Source organism: Lycium barbarum, chromosome 5, assembly GCF_019175385.1.
Source record: "Lycium barbarum isolate Lr01 chromosome 5, ASM1917538v2, whole genome shotgun sequence".
Classification (NCBI taxonomy): Eukaryota; Viridiplantae; Streptophyta; class Magnoliopsida; order Solanales; family Solanaceae; genus Lycium; species Lycium barbarum.
This window is the reverse complement of record NC_083341.1, coordinates 136,512,015-136,534,058: the sequence shown is the minus strand read 5'-3', so window position 1 is coordinate 136,534,058 and position 22,044 is coordinate 136,512,015.

Here is a 22,044-nt window from a genome sequence, read left to right as displayed (position 1 = left end):
TCTTCCTTTTTGGTAAAAATTAGCACATAATATAAGTGGTTGTGATGAAATGGCTTGAGGCAAGCTTTGTGTTTTCTTGTGTCTTCTAAAACCTATTCATGGAAATGATGAGCTAGATTGTATCATACATTACTTATTTTCAAAAAAAAAAGAGAAGAGAAAAACTGGAAGTATGTTTACCTTTTGGACTTTGCAATCCGTTGAATATAACATCTAGGCTATGGCAGTCTGTAGGTAGAACATTTTTATACTATTATTTAAAATTGAAACTTCTTAAATTGGACAAAGGAGGGAGCATTTTATGCCATCTCCTCCTTTTGAATGATCCAGTGTTAAATGTTAAATGCTTTTAAAAGGATATGGTGTTTGAATGCCTTAAGTTGGTCTTCTTGTTTGAAATTCTGGAATCTGGTTTTGCCAGTTATGGCCTAAGGTTTGAACTGTGTGAGTCTTTGTGCTATTGCTATATCATTAAAGCTCTGTCCTGTTCGAAATTTGATTGAAGCAAATAAATAGCATATATGACTTTGTGTGATCATGTTCTTTGTGATAATTTTCTTTAAGTGTTGAATCACCACTAGAACCACTTGTCCAACTTGGGGGATAGAATCTGATACCATGTCTTGATGGCTGTTTGTTTTTCCAGAAATAAAGCAAAAAATGATTTGTTGTGTTGATAAAATCCTGGCTGCATTGAGGATGCTAACTAAAAGAGGAATAAACCTTTTAAAAAGAAAGGTAGAATGAGTCTTGTTAAGTCACATAAGTTTAAGTGTTCTGAAATTTTGTGATCTGCTGCTAAGCACTGCTTATGCTTACAAACATGAATCCAGACTTGGTGTTTCTCTGGATTGATTGTCTTCACATGATATTTTCTACTTGCTACTTACTAATTTATTCTGCTAACTAAAGTCCATGTCTTCATCTCTTTCCCTTCCCTCTTTTCTTACATTTTTAGGACTCAGTTGAGTTTGTTTTTTTGTGGATTGGGTCTTAGGACTTTACTATCCTATTAACTATGACCTTTAAATCTGTTCTGGCCTGGTATAACTATGTATACACATATCCTTTCTCTTGTATATCATTGGGTTTAGTACAAATATAGGGAAGCAAGTTAGCACTTGGGGATTAAGCTTAAAGCTTTTCCTAATGCCTATCATGCTCGGGATTCATTAAATCCCTCGGATCTTGTGTGGTATTAGGATCAAGGAAGTGAAAGCTTTCATTTTGGTGTTGTTTTGGCATCCCTATAGCTGTGTATACTAGTGGTATATCAGATGGAAAAAAATGTATACTTACTCAATGAATGAATCTTGTGATCTGTTTCATGTCATTTATGCATTTGGGCTTTATTTTCTTTTTTCATCTTTCTGTTATTACGTGTGGGCCTTATGTTGTTGGGCTTATAAGTATTTGAATCATGAATTCGACTTCTTACCTTAGTTCATAGGTATTATATGTGTTCTGTCTGTCTAAATACTCTATCTAGAAGTGATAATTGCTTTATTTTTTAATACACTAATGTCTTATGTCCTTGCACTTAGAATATTGTGGGTATTTGCTAATTTACATTCCCTTCCTATTTGCTTGCATGAAAATCCTACGGACCTGGGGGTTTTCCTACTGCATAAAATTCGTTGGGCCAAAGGCCCAACACTCCTTTTGATCGAGTCCGCTAAAAGAATGGAAAGGGAAGCTAAATTATTTTGAAGGCCCATCCATGGGTAAAAATGGACACTGGTGGGCTTGGTAGGCTCACCAGCTCAATTCTTTTACTTTCTCCCTTACTTTACATTCATATGTCGCATGTGTATTTATTGCAAACACTTGTAAATATTGGAACCCATATGGATGTAGAACTTAAGAAAACGTTTAATATCTAGGAAAGTCACACAAAATACTTCTGGTTTCAAACTCGTTTCATTCTAAACCTTGAGTGGTAAAGAATGGTACTTAATATGATTTTGCTAAAGGTTAAAAGTTGATTCGATGTTTTCGGGTAAACCAAATGGCTTTTCTTTAGAAAAAGATTAAGTAGCAGTTAAATTTGGGCCCTCCGCCCTTTAACAAGAAATCTGGAAATTTATTTTTAGGGCCTCAAGCCCACTGTCATAACAAAAAATTGTTTATTGAGACCAAGAAAAAATGAATTTGGGCGAAAGATGGATAATGTGGCTTAGGGACTATTTCAAATGGAAAATCTATGTTGAAACATTTTTTAAACACTTGGGCAAATTCTGGGAATTGGGAGATGAAAAACTCAAAATTTTTGAAAATGGATTCTTTGACTCAAACATTTTTGCGGCTGGGCTAAAGGACCAAAACCGTATGGACTGAAATAAAGAGAAATGTGCTTGGGCCATTTTAAGAAAAGATAATTTTTGACTAGAATGATGTTGACTTTATTGAGCTTCAAAGTGAGTGATATTGGTGAACAAACTTTCATTTTTCCTTATATATGGAGATATACTCCATGTTTTCCTATATATGTATAATAAAACCCATAAGAACTAAACTCATTTTATTAGCACTAGAATAGTAGCGACTCTACTTGGGAGAAATACCGGTTATGTTCTAGTCCGATAATAAAGTAAGTTGAACATTTATGTGAATTTTACACCCAAAAACCCCTTTCCTAAGGGGAATATTTGCCAAATTTTTTCTTGAGTTTATGATACAAATGAATGACACCTTGCAAAAAATTAAACACTTTAAAGCAAATAATCACATTAATCACACATTAAAGCTCGTAGGTTAACCGTATTCTATGGATCTTTAATACTAGGGTGCGTAAAACCTTCCCTAGGGGATCACCAGAACCCTTACCTTGAACTTTGGTACCAAATATTTCTCTCTTGTTTGAAAAATCTTTTACTCGGTTTTTCTAGTTTTCCTTTAAATAAATTAGGTGGCGACTCTAAAATATACTAAATCCAATTAGAGCACCAAAAACCTCGTAGTAACTTTTATGCCTTAACCCGCGTAAAAGCGAACCGTAACAGATGGCGATTTTGCTAGGGATTTTTTTTAGGTTCTAACTATAAGGGTTTCAATATAATGTAATATAATTGTGATTATTTGCCTATTTTTTACTTTCTTGCAAAATATAAACTGTCATGGATTCATATTATAAATTCCGCCACTCATAGCAAAAAGCATGGTTTCAAAGGGACACGCGGGATCATAGTCTAGCCTTCACTAAAAAAATCGAAACACCCTTCTTTGAAATACGTTGAATGTTAAGTTGGTATGCAGTCACCGAACGGCCGACAACAGTTCACCCCGAGTAGTCCACTCGAGTCCAAGGTCAATTTGAAAAACCCACTCTTACATAAGCCTAGGTTAGAGTTAAGACAAATCCAAATGCGAAGTAGACCGGGTGGTTTGGATATTTTAGTCGTATCCAAACTTGATAAGGAGACTACCCCGTGTCAAGTATGGTCCATGACCCGAAAAACACTGCATATCATACTATGTGCTATTTGAAGACATTAACTGTGCCTATGAATGAAACCATTGCTTAATGGGAGAGGGGGGGGGGGGGGGGGATTTGACATTGGGTTCTATTTTGTAGATGTCTATCAGCTTAAACTTCGACATGGTTCTAACCACACCTGAGCTGCTACGGATTTGGTGGGGTCAAATATCCCCGTAAGAGAAAAGAGGGATCTTATGTCATTTAGGGAATTTGACATCTATCATGACTATTACAGGTTGTAAGGATTTGATAGAAGTAATCACCGGATTCTGGGATGGAGTCTGGATGGTTTTCATATTTGGGGATGACATTGAAATGACGCCGACACTGAAGGAGCTTAGGGATGTATTAACTAGTGTGGGCTTGGGGTTGAAATGAGAAAGAAACCCGATCAAAATACTTTGATCCCAGAAAAACCCACTTACTCCTAAATTCATAAAATTGCTTTCTCTAAATTACGCCACTGGGCTCATGGCCCCACTATACCCTTTGGAAAGTTGTACAGAAGTTTTGGAAGCCTGAGCGGATTGTGGAACATCCCGGAGAATTCAAAACTTACGCCGACTAGACGACTACCAAACCCTTGGCCTTTGCCATTTGCTTTTTGGGGACTATGGTCTTTCCCAAAGATTGGTCCTTAGCCATAGATACCCGAGTCATCTCAGTCACCCATGCCATCTTTTACGACATAACCCAAAAAGAAAAAACTAAATATTTTGACATAACCCCGATCATACTAGCTGACTTGTACCGAGCCTTGAGTCTCTGCCAAAACCATTACAAATACTTTCAAGGTTGTAATCTACTCCTGTAATGGTGGATCCTCAAATACATAGTCAAGGTTAGGGGTGAGCAATATTTGAGTAGACCGGCTGTGTCATGACCCGACTAGGGGTCCGCGACGAGCACCCGGTGCTAGCCCACCCGGGCACCCCTTAGCTTATACTTATGCTTGCATCTAGGTGAGCCACATAATTAAACATACATTTCTATTCATTAATCACACTAGTCCCATTTGGACAAAAACACCTTTATATCATCGTAGGCATCTATGCCACATCAATGTACATGGGCCGACGTGGCCGACAAAATAATATACAAAACATGGGCCAACAAGGCCAGACATATCTAACCACATACACGGGACTACGAGCCTCTAAGAAGAGTATGACATAACACATGAGCGGGACAGGACCCCGCTATGCCCATAATATTATATACACAAAAGAATAAGTACCCAGAAGCTATGGCTCCGAAATAAATGGAGCTCTGCTATGAAATCTCTGAATAAGCAGCTACGGATCAAGTCTGTCTCCCTGTGCACCTGCGGGCATGACGCAGCGTCCACAAACAAAAGGACGTCAGTACGGAGAATGTACTGAGTATGTAAAGCATGATCAACATCGATATAGAAACATAATAAACAACATAAGAAATAGCATAGTATGGGAGATAACAATATTGTCGTCATATGCACTTACTTGACTTTCATAGGGACTTCCCGTTTCTAATACGAATTTGTGTACATACATCATCCGTATCCCATAATAGTACCCGTACTATATTTGTGCTCGTAATCGTATACATGCTCTCATTCACGTTCATATACATAGTCTTATCACATTCATATTCATATCGTATACATAGTCATTTCATATACATACCGTTTAAATAACATACCACCTCGTAGGATCGGTGTTTCATACATACTTGGCCAACCAAGGCTCAAAGTTACTCATACCTGGCCCTACCAAGGCTTCAGGGTTATCCGTACCATTTACAGATGTGTGCGCGCGTTACGTAGTCATATATATACATATACATATGTTAATACTCTACCTGGCATCATAAGCTCGGGGTTTCATCATAGCCCTTCATGGGCACACATAAGTATAATAGCCCGTAGGCACCTTTAGCATCATTTGTATTATCATTTCTATCACTATCACTATAATCGTCATTTTCATTACATCTATCTTATGGCCTTACTCGTCATATGAGGAACGTAGTGCAACCGTAGTACATATCAAGGATAGTGAGCTTACAAGCTCGGAAGATCAATCATTTGAAGACAACATAGTCATATAGAGGATTTAGAAGTTTGGCCAAAGAACCATGCCTTATGAAAGAAGGGTTAGCCTTACATACCTTTTCGTTGAACTATTCTACACTTGCGCGTTCCCTCCAACGTTAGCGTTTCTACCTTCATTAAGGCCATATTATCATTAGAAGCGATAATTAGTACATATGGCTAAAGCTAGGGAAAATCGGACAACTTTTCCTTTATTCATACAACATTCCCCTACGTCGTAATTCAATTCCCAAAGGTCAACAATACATTCCCAATATCATAACAATGGCCATTAGTCATTCGCATTATTCACATTCCTCCATTTACTTTCATTTGCCCATATCTATGGCTATAACACATGACTTAGTCCTTTCATAAACAATGTCTAATTCATGGTCTTTCAACGTCATTTATAACCCATTCATGTCACAATGTAACAATAATCATGACTCAATTCAAACTATTTCGCAAAATGTCACTATTCATCATTCTTGACCCATTTTATCATATTTTCTACAATCCATGTATTTCAACTCCCCAATACCTTAAACATCATATAAATATCATGATTCTTATCTTAGATGTTGTAGGAACAAGCGTTAGTTGATAATACTCCACTTTGAGCAAAACCCTAGTTTATCTCCATTTGGATTTCTTGACCTTGGATGATCTTTGATGGTTTTCTTACTCTTGATTCACTTGTTTTATATTGTTGATGACTTATAATCCTTGAAAACTTGTACAATAAATGTAGAGAGATGTTTTAGAGAGAGGGGTGTGATGTCGAAGTGAAATGAAATAAGCCCTGGTCCCCTTATTTAATGACTTAAAATTCTGAGTTGAAGTGCACAGTGGTCGTGAACTGGATTTACGACCCGTATTCCATTTTACGGATCGTCCTCCATGGTCGTATTTAACCATTTCAGGACCAGAAACTCAGGCTGCAGTTATGGTGATTTACGACCATGCTGTACGGGCCGTAAATCACTTTACGGTCCGTATTCCAGGTCGTATTTTACCATTTGTTCAACTGGCAGAAAGTTAAAGTTTTGCATGCCAATTTACGACCTGCCAATTTACGAACCGTATACCATTTTACGGTCCGTATTACACTTTACGACCACTGGCCAATTGAAATTCTGCAACTTTTCTCATTTCTTAGACTTTTCATTCTAATCACCCACACCCATTTACATGCATTGCTCATCTCATACCTTGCCCTATCTTTGCCAACTTCTTCATCTTACATCGGACGCCTTTGAAATCTCGAGTAAGGTCATCCAAGCGCTATTTCTTACTCAAGGAACATCCTACACTCGTACTCATCATTAGTTCATTCACTTACGTGCCAACGGAAAATTTTCCGAGGTGTAACATTCTTTCTCCCTTAAGAACATTCGTCCTCGAATGTTAAAGTCTTCGGGGATTCTATAAAATTTTTGCCAGAGTTTCCCCTATAATATGACACTACCATCTTGCCACAACAATCCATAATATCGATGTCTCACAGGGCCACAACACAATAGCATAAATATTTGGCCACACACGACCCAAAAGCATAAAAGGAAAGCATACATACATTAGGATCTTGACGTCTCATCTTGGACTCCTTCCAAGGGCTGAAAAAATGTGGGTGTTTGGATCGCATACTTTCTTCTGCTTCCCATGTCATTTCCTCTCGTTTGCTACCTCTCCATAGAACCTTAACTGAGGCCACCTCTTTGTTTCTAAGCCTCCGTACTTGCCTGTCTAATATGGCAATGGGTATCTCTTCATAGGTTAATTTCTCTGTTACTTGCACATCATTTACTGGGAAGATCCTAGTAGGATCTCCAATACATTTTCGAAGCATCGAGACATGAAATACTAGATGGACTGACTCCAATTCAGGAGGTAGATCTAACTCATAGGTCACTTTGCCTATCTTGCGTACAATTTCATATGGCCCAATATACCGGGGACTAAGTTTTCCCTTTTTGCCAAACCTCATCACGCCCTTCATCGGCGACACTTTCAGGAATACCCAGTCTTTCACTTTGAACTCCAAGTCTCTTCGACAATTATCCGCATAGGACTTTTGCCGACTTTGAGCCGCTAATAGCCGATCTTGTATGAGCTTGAATTTCTCTCTGGCTTGCTGAACCAAGTCTGGCCCTATCAGTTGAGCCTCTCCTATTTCAAACCACCCAATTGGTGATCTGCACTTCCACCCATATAAAGCCTCATACGGTGCCATTTGAATGCTAGAATGATAACTATTATTGTAAGCAAATTCAACGAGTGGCAAATGATTATCCCAATTTTCTCCAAAGTCTATCATACATGCCCGTAACATATCCTCAAGAGTCTGAATAGTGCGTTCAGCTTGCCCATCGTTCTGTGGATGAAATGCCGTGCTAAGGCTAACTCGGGTCCCTAAACCCTCTTGGAAAGACTTCCAAAATTTTGCTGTAAACTGAGTCCCTCTATCAGAGATAATAGATACTGGAACACCATGAAGTCTCACTATCTCTTTAAGATAAAGCCTTGCATAATCTTCTGCCACATAGGTCGTTCTGACTGGTAAGAAATAAGCTGGCTTTGTGAGTCTATCCACGATCACCAATATGGAATCATATTTAAGTCGGGAACGGGTTAACCCTGTAATGAAGTCCATATTAATCACTTCCCACTTCTAAGTTGGGATTTCTATAGCTTGTAATAATCTTCCCGGCTTTTGGTGCTCGATTTTCACTTGTTGACAATTAGGGCATTGAGCTACAAACTCCGCTATATCTTTCTTCATCCCATTCCACCAATATATAGACTTAAGGTCATGATACATCTTCGTCGCTGCCGGGTGAAAGGAGTAACAGGAACAATGAGCTTCTTTCAAAATCTGATGGCGTAAACTTGCCACATTAGGGACACATAATCTGCCTCGGGATCGGAGAACTCCGTCTCCTGAAATATCAAATGATGACTCCTCTTTCTGAGGGAGTGTATCTATGTACTGCATTAGCATGGGATCCTCATATTGTCGCTCCTTCACCTCTGCTACTAGCGACGAGACTGCAGAATTCTGAATGGTAGTTCCGCTGCTACCCTTGTCCACTACTCGGACTCCTAGACTAGCTAACTGTCGGAGCTCACGGACCATTTCCCTCCTCTCTGGTCGTACATCACTTAGATTTCCCATCGATATACGACTAAGAGCATCAGCCACAACATTTGCCTTTCCGGGGTGATACAAGATATTGATGTCATAGTCTTTTAGCAATTCCAACCGTCGTTGTTGTCGCAAATTCAACTATTTCTGCTTGAAGATATATTGAATACTCTTATGATCTGAATAAATATCCACGTGGACACCATATAAATAATGTCTCCATATCTTTAATGCATGGACCACCGCGGCCAATTCTAGATCATGGGTAGGATAATTCCGCTCGTGTTTCCGCAATTGCCTTGAAGCATACGCAATCACTTTGCCATGTTGCATCAATACACAGCCTAGCCCAACACCCGAAGCATCGCAATAAATGACACATCCTTCCAATCCCTCTGGAAGTGTCAGAACTGGGGCAGAAGTCAATCTACCCTTTAACTCTTGGAAACTACGTTCGCAAGTATCTGTCCACTGAAACTTTGCCGATTTCTGGGTCAACTTTGTGAGTGGCGACGAAATAGAATAAAAACCTTCAACGAACCTATGTAATAACCTGCTAAGCCCAGAAAGCTACGAACCTCCGTAGGAGTTATGAACCTTGGCCAAGTTTTCACGGCCTCAATCTTTTGACTATCCACTCGAATGCCATCGGTTGCAACAATATGCCTAAAAATGCCACCGAGTTCAGCCAAAACTCGTATTTGGAAAACTTTGCAAATAACTCTCGAGTTCGAAGATCTCCAAGGACAGTGCACAAATGATCCGCATGTTCTGCCTCGGATCTAGAATACACCAAGATGTCATCGATAAATGCTATCACAAATAAGTCCAAGAAGGGTCTGAACACATTATTCATCAAATCCATAAATACTGCCAACGCGTTTGTTAGCCCAAATGACATTACCCGGAATTCAAAATGACCATATCTTGTTCTAAAAGCTGTCTTAGGGATATCTTTCTCCCTAACTCCCACTTGATGATACCCGGACCTCAAATCAATCTTTGAAAACTATTTGGCGCCTTGCAATTGATTAAATAAATCATCAATCCTCGAGAGGGGATATCTATTCTTGATCGTCACCTTGTTCAATTGCCGATAGTCAATGCACATTCTCAAGGAACCATCTTTCTTTTGGACGAACAATACGGGCGCTCCCCAGGGGGATGAACTAGGCCTAATAAAGCCTTTCTCAAGAAAGTCTTTTAATTGCTCCTTCAACTCCTTCAGTTCTGCGAGTGCCATTCTATATGGAGGGATATATATAGGTTTAGTGCCTGGCAACACATCAATGGTAAAGTCAATCACCCTCTCGGGAGGAAGGCCTAGAAGCTCCTCCGGGAACACATCCATAAATTCATTCCCTACGGGAACTGACTGAAGAGTCGGCGACTCAGCTTCTATATCTTGAACTTGCACTAGATGATATATAAAACCTTTCGTAATTATCTTCCTTGCTTTTAGATAGGAAATAAACCTACCTTTTGGTGATGCCGTATTCCCTTTCCATTCTAAGTCTGGTTTTCCCGGAAATTGGAAACGAACCATTTTCATTCGGCAATCAACATTGGCATAACAAGAAGCCAACCAATCCATGCCCATAATGACATCAAAATCTACCATTTCTAGCTCATGCAAATCAATCATAGTACTACGATCACAAATCATAACTACACAATCTCTATATACTCGGCTAGCTATTACCGATTCACCCACGGGTGTAGACACCTCAAAAGGGTTGATCAACTCCGGCTCGACTCTAAATCGACCAGCAACATATGGAGTAACATATGACAATGTGGAGCCTAGATCAATCAAAGCATATACATCATGAGGGAATACCGATAATATACCTGTGATCACGTCTGGAGAAGACTCAAGATCTTGGCGTCCAGCCAAAGCATAAATACGGTGCTGAGGACCGCTAGAACTGGGGGCTCTCCCTCTGCCTCTACCATGGCTGACTGGCACATGTGAACCTAGTCCCGTAGGGCGTACAGATGCCGAAGTTCTGGCTACCGACCCTGATGGCTGGGTCCTACCTCTACCCTGCACTGAGGGGCAATCACACATAATATGGCCTGGTTGACCACATGAATAGCAAACATCTGAACCCACCCGACATTGACCCCAATGCAACTTCCCACACTGGGAACATCGTGGTACAGGTGACCTTGACTGGCCTGAATCATCTCTAAAATGAGGTCCTGAATAACTCTGACTCGGCCCGGAACGAGTAAATCTATCAAATCTCTGGCCTGAAGACCGTGGAGGTGCACTGGTCATGGAATAGCCTGAATGTCTAGGGAACTGCTACCTGTGTCCACCTCTGGACTCACTCATTGGTCCCGAAGATCTGGCCCTCCTGCTATGTCTCCGATCTTGCTCACGCTTACTTCTCCGCTGTTGTAGGATTTGTTCTAAGTTCTGACCATGTTCCTGAATGCGTGCAATATCCATACCGTCCTGAAAGGACGCAGTTAAGCATTTATCCATCAAGTGTGGCCTTAGGCCCTTTACGAATCGGTGTACCCGGTCACCCATATCTGCTACCATGGCTGAAGCGTACCTAGCCAAGGAATTGAAGCAGAGGCTATACTCTAGGGCACTCATACTACCCTGCCTCAAATCTAGGAATTTATCGGCCCTAGCTCGTCGAACTTCTGGGGCATATAATGACGGAGAAAAGCATCAACAAACTCTTGCCATACTGGGGGAGGTGCATTGGCCCCCCGTGAAGCCATCCATACCGTATACCACTGGATCGAGACATCTCTCAATCTATACGACGCTAGCTCCACCGACTCGGTGTCTGAAGCATGTATCAACCGAAGCGTCCTTAGCATACCATCTATGAAATCCTGAGGGTCCTCCTCTGGCTTTGACCCAAAGAATTCTGGAGGGTTCAAAGTAATAAAATCACGGGCCCTTGCACTAACAACCCTATCACCATGCCCTGAACTTTGCCTCTGAGTCTGGGCCGCAACCAACTGAGTCAACAAATTAATGACCTCTTTCACATCTTGGCCAGAAACATCCAGTGGAGGAGGTGGAGGTGTTGGAGTTGGGGCTGAGGCTCCCTCACGCTCCTCAGTAACAGGCACTGTCTGGGAGGACTGAGATTGAGCCGCACTCTGGGACTGACCTTCCTCCACTACCGGTGGCGGCGCTCTTTTAGCCTGTTTTTCTGCCACCGTCTTGACCTTTTGGGCTGCTGTAGCCTTTTTCTTTATAGGAATCTCTAAAATACACAACATACAATTAAGGAACAAGAATTTCTTACATCATAGCTCTATCGCACGATTCTTATGAAGAAATAAGGTCATTTATTCCTAAAATGTCCGCAGTTCCTTGTTTATAAGTGTGGCGCGCAACACACCCATAACCAAGACTTTACTAGACACGACTCGTAGACACACCCTAGGACTGAACTGCTTTGATACCACTTCTGTCACGACCCGACTAGGGGTCCGCGATGAGCACCCGGTGCTAGCCCACCCGGGCACCCCTTAGCTTATACTTATGCTTGCATCTAGGTGAGCTACATAATTAAACATACATTTCTATTCATTAATCACACTAGTCCCATTTTGACAACAACACCTTTATATCATCGTAGGCATCTATGCCACATCAATGTACATAGGCCGACGTGGCCGACAAAATAATATACAAAACATGGGCCAACAAGGCCAAACATATCTAACCACATACACGTGACTACGAGCCTCTAAGAAGAGTATGACATAACACATGAGCGGGACAGGACCCCGCTATGTGATGTGGCGTGATTTTACGCCAAAATCGACGCTTTTTGGCTATAAGTTTTACTTGTTTTTAAGCAAGTCTATGTTATTTCACGTGGTTTTTTATCATGTTTAAGGTAATACGAGGTCCCTAGAGCCTAAGTGTGGAAAACAAGCAAAATAGAGCACAAAACGTTGATCACTGGAAATAACTGGAGGTTCTGGAAAATTTCGTGGAAAAATACTCTGCGCATTCGCGCAGGTATCCCACGCGATCGCGCCTACGCGCGATATTAACTACACAAGTTCGCGCTGCAAGTCCACGCGATCGCGCACACGCGCGTTATTAAGTATACGCGTTCGCGCTGGAGTATAACGCGTTCGCGCTGAAGGTCGGGCGTGACTTCACGCGTTCGCGCTGAATGATACCGCGATCGCGCTTAAGGATTTCTAGCCCAGTTCGACCAGAACTTGGCCTTTGACGATTTCTGCTATTCCAGTCCCTTTAAATAGAAAACTAGGGCAAAAACATTATTATCTTTGGCAGTTTTCACAAGTTGGAGGCTAGGGTTCCTACAAAAATGTTCTCTCTTCTTTTTAATCCTTGTTGATGGAAATCTCTTGGTGACAATTAAGATTGACACTCTTGTTGTGCTTATTTATTCATTTGCATTGTTCTTAATCAAGTAAGTTTTTGCTATTTTAATTATTCTTGTTCATGAATGTTCTCAAGGGATTAGCTAACCTTTGAACTCGCCCATTTACTTTGTTTGAAACTCGGAAGAGGAAGAACGGAGTTGGGATAGAATAATTAACATGAATTTGGGGCATTAACCCTCATCTAATGGAAATTGACCTAGGAATATGCAATACCACTTGTAGCCATATTCGGGTGTTCGTAATGCTCCTAATTGCTTGAGGGATCTTCAATTGGGTAGTCTAGTTAATCTTCGGAAGAAGTTAATTTAGAGTCATTGTCCGAGGCTAAATAACATAAACTTGCTATTTTTTTTAGAACAGTTTAGATTATGATTTGTGACTAATCTGCAAAGTTTTAAAATTTTTGAAATTGTTTTGAGCAGGTTGGGTTTTCAGAACAGCCACAAATCAGTAGCTGATGTTGAAACATGAGTTATAATTTATTAGACTGGTTTCTGTACTTGTTTTCAGACTCTAAAAAAATGAGGTCAGAATTACCTCTGCGCGATCGCGCAAGAGCCTGACGCGAACACGTTCGAAAAAAGAAAAAAAAAATTACTCTGCGCGAACGCGCCATATGGCCACGCGAACGCGCAGACGCGCGTTTTTCAGTTACAAAACAGAAGACCAGGGGTTAAACCCCCATTTTCCCTAACTTTCCTCTTAACCCCAACTTCAAAATTTTTAGAAAAAATTCTTCAACTTGCAACCACAAGGTATGTGATTCTTTCATTGTCTTGTTCCTAGGGTTGTTTTTATCATCTTTCCATGTTAGAAATTGTGAAAGAGAAAAAGAAAAAAAATTCTTCCACTTATTTAAGCATGAAAATGTGATGAAATTGTTGAATTTCTTGTCATGTAAACTGTTGTTTGTTGTGAGTGATGTGAGTTGAGAGTTGGGTGTTGATATGAAAGAAAACAATGGGGCAAAATACGTTCTTAAAATCATTGAATTGAAGCCCCAAAAATGATGCCCATAACCTGTTTGTGAAAATGTTTCTAAGAATCTGAAACAATTCAGCGCGATCGCGCCAATAATAGACGCGAACGCGCTGAATAATGGCTCAAAAAAATGCGCGAACGCGTCATGTTGAACCGCGATCGCGGTGAAGGAAATCAGTAAAATGGCGCGATCGCGTCAAAGTATTGCGCGATCGCGCTGAAGGAAATCCGACAGTCCACAAACAGAAAGCTCGTACAGAGCTGCCCAAAACTTTGGCAACCAATTTCTTTAGCCTAATTACCTCATTATACATCATTGTAGGCGTTCATATGCACTGTGTTTGTTTTGTAGGTACTTAAACTTAAAAAATGGCTTCATCATCCAATGCTGCCCAAGTGCCCTTGATTGAATACTATGACACCACCACCTTCCAGTCAGCAAAATGTTCGAAGCTATATGATAGACTGCTGGGAAAGAGCTTCATCGAAGAGAGGGGCATTGTAATAGAAAATTTGGAAGAAAAGATACCCGAGTTCTATGGAAGGCTGGTAACAAGCGGCTGGATACGCTTTGCGGATGAACCAATCAGGGCAAATAATACCCTCGTGCGGGAATTTTATGCAAATGCTGCAGAGTTGGACATTACAGATCGGGCGATAGTCATAGTCAGAGGCGTAAATGTCCTATGCAATGCTTCTAGAATCAATGCCTACTACAATTTGCAGGATGGTGATAACAGTGAGATGACCCAGAGGTACGAACAAATGCGACAACAATGGTTTGTGACCCACCTCCACGGTGGGGAGCAACCAAAGTGGCTGACCACAATGCAGAGAAAGATTGACTCCGCAGAGTTCACTGCTGAGGCCAAAACTTGGCTTGATATTGTCACATCCAGGGTGCTGCCTTCCAAACATGATTCAGAGGTGCCCATTGAGAGGGCTAAATTAATTTGTGCTGTGATGGAAGGGTTGCCTGTCGACGTGGGGAGGCTCATTATGCAAGAAATACGGGAGGTGGTGCTTGAACGGACTAAGAGTCTATTCTTCTCGTCATTGATCACTTACTTGTGCTCCACTGATGGAGTGCCCACAAGGCCAGGTGACAAAGAAAAGGGGCCTGGTGGACCGATTCATCCTTTGAAAAAGAGAGGGCCTGGTAATATACAGAAGAAAAAGAAGATTGAGATAGCGTCATTTGGGCAGTTTACATCTACTGCATCAGATTCTACTGGTGGGGCATCTGCTCCTCCTATGGCTATACTAATCCTACCACCACTACAAGAAGCAGTCAGGCCTTTTCAATATATTTCCACCCAAGTCCATGGGGTGGACAATCGGATTCAGCAGCTAGTGGCTAGTCTCCCTTCGGGCCCACATGGAGAAGGCACATCTACAACTCCCTCTGGTCCTGGTGGTCCGACATTAGCAGGTGTGGTGGAGGACATGAAGCATATAAAGGAAACGCAGGGTAAGATAGAGAGGAGGCAGAAAAAGTCAAGAGAGCACGCCAAGAAGCAAAGTAAATTTCTGAACAAGATGATGAGCATTCTGAGGAGTGTGTGCGGAGCACAACATGAGGAGGAGGAAAATGAGGAAGATTTTGTCCTGCCAGAGCCTAGCAGCTCCAGTTCCGAGGGTGAGCAGAGATGACCATAGCACTCAGTGCTAGGAGGTATGTTTTAAAAAAAAAAAATCTATGTTGATGTAATGCAGTGAGGACACTGCAAGTTTTTTAGTTGGGGGTAGGAAACTCCTCGGCTTTTCTTTGCCAGAGTTCTTTTCCTGAAGGGGATTTTTATTTTGTTGAAACTGGCATGTTTAGGATGTTGCTTAGGTTGAGTAGAGTAATTTTGGCTTATTTGGTATTACTTTGTAACTAATGGCATGTATTGTGGTTTGTTGGAAATTGTAGACCCTTCAAAATTTTGGAAATGCATACTTAGAACAATTATTGGTTGACATGATTGATTCTTTATATGACTTTACTATTATTGGGGTATTGTGTGTGATAAATGACTACTTATGAGGTCACAAGTGTAAAAATAATTGTCCTTATGCCAATGTGTGTGTGAGCTGTTAGTTTGATTCTGGTTGTGCATGTATAATCTAGAACTTTCCCGGTTGGTTTTGTATGAAATCCGAAAGTTAGTTTGGTTGTGAAATAAAGGGGTGGAAAGAAAAGAGGCAAATTAAGGTGACAAGATGATTGTAGTGTTCAAGGAGGGTGAATCACTAATATCCAAAAAGTATCTGACCCGTCCCTAAACCTACATTACAAGCCGAAACAAGTCCTAATGTGATCACAACCGAACGAGCCTAGGATGAAAACATAGAAAATAAGGGCAAGCCTATGGTATTTGCATGTGTAGATATGAATTTCTTTGTGAGTGTGAGTGTTTTTCTCTTCTCTTTCGTCTTCGTCCCATTCTTGTCGTATATATGTGTGTTGGGACATTCTTTGGTCTATGTGAGGGCATAAGGATGAGAATTGAACAAAATAAAGTGACCGCCTAAAGTAGAGTTTGTGTGCACCATAATATGTTCGATAATGTAATGTCATTCATTGAAGCTTCATGGTTAGTCGTAGTGTTCTTGAGTTGTGCATATTGCTTTAAAGTAGAAAGTTGGGGTGGTCGTTTAAAGGAAAACATGCATGCCGGTAGTTCAGAGTAAAAACCAATGTAGACATTGTTACTCTATGATATCTAGGTATTAGATTGAGTTGTTGTTTTGTATGGCTTGCTTGAGGACAAACAAATACTTTAAGTTGGGGGTGTTGATGTGGCGTGATTTTACGCCAAAATCGACGCTTTTCGGCTATAAGTTTTACTTGTTTTTAAGCAAGTCTATGTTATTTCACGTGGTTTTTATCATGTTTCAGGTAATACGAGGTCCCTAGAGCCTAAGTGTGGAAAACAAGAAAAACAGAGCACAAAACGTTGATCACTGGAAATAACTGGAGGTTCTGGAAAATTTCGTGGAAAAATACTCTGCGCGTTCGCGCAGGTATCCCACGCGATCGCGCCCACGCGCGATATTAACTACACGCGTTCGCGCTGCAAGTCCACGCGATCGCGCACACGCGCGTTATTAAGTATACGCGTTCACGCTGGAGTATAACGCGTTCGCGCTGAAGGACGGGCGTGACTTCACGCGTTCGCGCTGAATGATACCGCGATCGCGCTTAAGGATTTCTAGCCCAGTTCGACGAGAACTTGGCCTTTGACGATTTCTGCTATTCCAGTCCCTTTAAATAGAAAACTAGGGCAAAAACATTATTATCTTTGGCAGTTTTCACAAGTTGGAGGCTAGGGTTCCTACAAAAATGTTCTCTCTTCTTTTTAATCCTTGTTGATGGAAATCTCTTGGTGACAATTAAGATTGACACTCTTGTTGTGCTTATTTATTCATTTGCATTGTTCTTAATCAAGTAAGTTTTTGCTATTTTAATTATTTTTGTTCATGAATGTTCTCAAGGGATTAGCTAACCTTTGAACTCGCCCATTTACTTTGTTTGAAACTCAGAAGAGGAAGAATGGAGTTGGGATAGAATAATTAACATAAATTTGGGGCGTTAACCCTCATCTAATGGAAATTGACCTATGAATAGGCGATGCCACTTGTAGCCATATTCAGGTGTTCTTAATGCTCCTAATTGCTTGAGGGATCTTCAATTGGGTAGTCTAGTTAATCTTCGGAAGAAGTTAATTTAGAGTTATTATCCGAGGCTAAATAACATAAACTTGCTATTATTTATAATTCGTGAAATAAATTGGATCGTTACTTGAGAAGTAGTTTCCTTTATTCCATTCTTGTTGCCATTGATCAATTTTCTTGCTTTCTAGATTAGAATTTATATTTCCATATTTTATCAAAACCTTATCAAAAACCACCATTGATGCGTTCGGGCATAGCTATTGTTAGTGATAATTCCTAATCTGCTTAAATCGCCTACATATTGTTCTCTGTGGGATTCGACCCAAACCTTGTTGGGTTACTATATTTGACAACGTCCGAGTTATACCATTAAGAGGTGTAATTTGAGCGTATCACTATGCCCATAATATTATATACACAAAAGAATAAGTACCCAGAAGCTATGGCTCCGAAAGAAATGGAGCTCTGCTATGAAATCTCTGAATAAGCAGCTACGGATCAAGTCTGTCTCCCTGTGCACCTGCGGGCATTGTCATTACATCTATCTTATGGCCTTACTCGTCATATGAGGATAGTGCAACCGTAGTACATATCAAGGATAGTGAGCTTACAAGCTCGGAAGATCAATTATTTGAAGACAACATAGTCATATAGAGGATTTAGAAGTTTGGCCAAAGAATCATGCCTTATGAAAGAAGGGTTAGCCTTATATACCTTTTCGTCGAACTATTCTACACTTGCGCGTTCCCTCTAACATTAGCGTTTCTACCTTCATTAAGGCCATATGATCATTAGAAGCGATAATTAGTACATATGGCTAAAGCTAGGGAAAATTGGACAACTTTTCCTTTATTCATACAACATTCCTCTACGTCGTAATTCAATTCCCAAACATCAATAATACATTCCCAATATCATAACAATGGCCATTAGTCATTCGCATTATTCACATTCCTCCATTTACTTTCATTTGCCCATATCTATGGCTATAAAACATGACTTCGTCCTTTCATAAACAATGTCTAATTCATGATCTTTCAACGTCATTTATAACCCATTCATTTCACAATGTAACAATAATCATGACTCAATTCAAACTATTTCTCAAAATGTCACTATTCATCATTCATGACCCTTTTTATCATATTTTCTACAATCTATGTATTTCAACTCCCCAATACCTTAAACATCATATAAATATCATGATTATTACCTTAGATGTTGTAGGAACAAGCGTTAGTTGATAATACTCCACTTTGAGCAAAACCCTAGTTTATCTCCATTTGGATTTCTTGATCTTGGATGATCTTTGATGGTTTTCTTACTCTTGATTCACTTGTTTTATGTTGTTGATGACTTATAATCCTTGAAAACTTGTACAATAAATGTAGGGAGATGTTTTAGAGAGAAGGGGTGTGATGTAGAAGTGAAATGAAATAAGCCGTGGTCCCCTTATTTAATGACTTAAAATTCTGAGTTGAAGTGCACAGTGGTCGTGAACTGGGTTTACGACCCGTATTCTATTTTACGGACCGTCCTCCATGGTCGTCTTTAACCATTTCAGGACCAGAAACTCAGCCTGCAGTTATGGTGATTTACGACCATGCTTTATGGGCCGTAAATCACTTTACGGTCCGTAGTCCAGGTCGTATTTTACCATTTGTTCAACTGGCAGAAAGTTAAAGTTTTGCATGCCAATTTACGACCTGCCAGTTTATGAACCATATACCATTTTACGGTCCGTATTACACTTTACGACCACTGGCCAGATTGAAATTCTACAACTTTTCTCATTTCTTAGACTTTTCATTCTAATCACCCACACCCATTTACATGCATTGCTCATCTCATACCTTGCCCTATCTTTGCCAACTTCCTTGTCTTATATCAGACGCCTTTGAAATCTCGACTAAGGTCATCCAAGCACTATTTATTACTCAAGGAACATCCTACACTCGTACTCATCATTTTTTCATTCACTTACGTGCCAACAGAAAATTTTCCGAGGTGTAACAGGCTGAAAGGGACAATCTTCAGGATTTCTGCCCAAACTTCGGAGAACAAAACAGACAAAGTTGGATATTCACTTTCTCCAAATTGAAGGAGGAAAGCATCCAATGGACTTTCCATGACTTCATATCCACCGAGGCTGTGGTTAAAGGAAGAAAGTGTCCATTTGTACCGCTTAGGGAATTCGAGGGATTCGCCCTTATGCTTCTGCCCGGGTTCTAAGAAAATTTGAGAGAATCCAAGTCATACCTCAGATTGGAGGCATGGGAGATTTCATCATAGACTACGACATTGATAGACCACCAAGAGCATTGGATTGTGTCCGAGAGTCGAAGGGTCGCTTGATTTGGGATCCCGATACCTTGGCCAAGAATAGCTTTCGTCCGGGTTGTGTCATATAATACAAAGATTGGTTGAGGGCCGACTTGCAAGGCACACTTATGCCTAGGCCTATTCTCTATAGCTGTGTTCAGGATAAGGATTCGCAAGCCAGATCCGAGCCCATCTGATTTAGAGAAGAGCCGACGACAAGGATGCCAAATATTTGGAAAAAATTGAGCATGATAAAGCCATCATAGAGAGTCTGAGACACGAGTTAGAGTTTACCAATGATTGTTTGGTTGAGTTAGACGACCGAATGAAAAAGATTCTTGATGATGTTGCTTCACTAACCTTCATACAGAAAGGGTTCCTTGTGGAGGCGACTTTTACATCAGCCCATCTTCACATCCAGACCACCCTTCGGAAAGTAAAGAAAGCCAAGACTGATAGGGATCGGGCTTCGTCATTCACCACCTGAGGACATTTCTGCTGATTTATTATTGCACTATTTTTACTTTATCCTTTGTATCCCTACAGGGAAGAATATTATAATTAATGATTATAGGGCAATCTAACAGTTGTTGCAACAGATTATAAACTTGTTGCAACGGATGTCTCAGTTGTTGCAACTTCTTCAACAACAGCTAGATTGTTGCAACAACTGACTCATCTATTGCAACAGATCAAACACTTGTTGCAACAGATTATCAACTTGTTGCAACTTCTTCCATAGCTGTTAGATTGGTCGCAACAACTGACGTATCTGCTGCATTTGATTATCAAATTGTTGGAACTTCTTCAACAGCTGTTAGATTTGTCACAACAACTGACCCATATGTTGGAACAACTGATGTATATGTTGCAACAACTGATGCATCTGTTGCAATAGATTATCTACTTATTGTAACAACTGACGCATCGGTTGCAGCAGATTGTAAACTTGTTACAACATATTATCAACTTGTTGCAACTTCTTTAACAATTGTTAGATTTTGTGACTTGTTTGAAACTACTGAAACTACTAAACATAATGTACTGAACACAACTTAAATCCTGAACACCTAATATATACTTAACAAAATGTCCTAGAAAGGTACTGAACACCTAATATATACTTAAATTACATAACGTCATAAAAAAACACCTAATATATACTTAAATTGTTCAACAAGCCACATTTGGGCTCCAACAGATGGGTAACTTATTGCAGCAGGTTACTCATCTGTTGGATATTGTCCAACAGATTAATAACTTGTTGCAACAGATTATTGTACTTGTTGTAAAAATTTACTGTAACAGATACAAAAGTTATCAAATTAGCAAATAAAGTGATCTGTTGCAATAACTGTGGTACTTATTAGAAACTGTCCAACAGATTGGTAATTTGTTGTAGTAGGTTATCATCTGTTGGACATTTTCTAACAGATGGATAACTTGTTGCAACAGGTTACTCATCTGTTGTAAAAAACTAGTTACATGTTATAATAGATTCATCTGTTGGGTAACTTGTTGCAACAGGTTAATCATCTGTTGGTCATTGTCTAACAGATGCATAACTTATTGCAATAGATGCATGTTTTATTGCAGCAGATTACAAAAGCTATTGCAACAACTAGTCATCTATTGTGTTTAATGCTTACAACTTCCTTAGGGGGGTTAAAAAGGTCAACACTCAATTTTGTGTTGTTCCTAGTAGTGAGCCATCTAGGAATTCTTGGATAGGTAACTTCTTCGAAGTATTCCTTGACTTGATGTCTGAGATGAGGAATGGCTTCAAATGCCCATGCCCAAAAAAAAAAGATACTATAAAAAATCAAAATAGTGATTGAAATACAAAAAACAAAAAAAAAACAAAAACAAACAAACATTGAAGAAAATTTACCATGAAAGCCCAAGGGAAGCCATATAGATTTTTCGTCTTCCCCGTTGGCTTCAAATCCTTCATCAAATATTCAACAGTCAAGTTAAAGC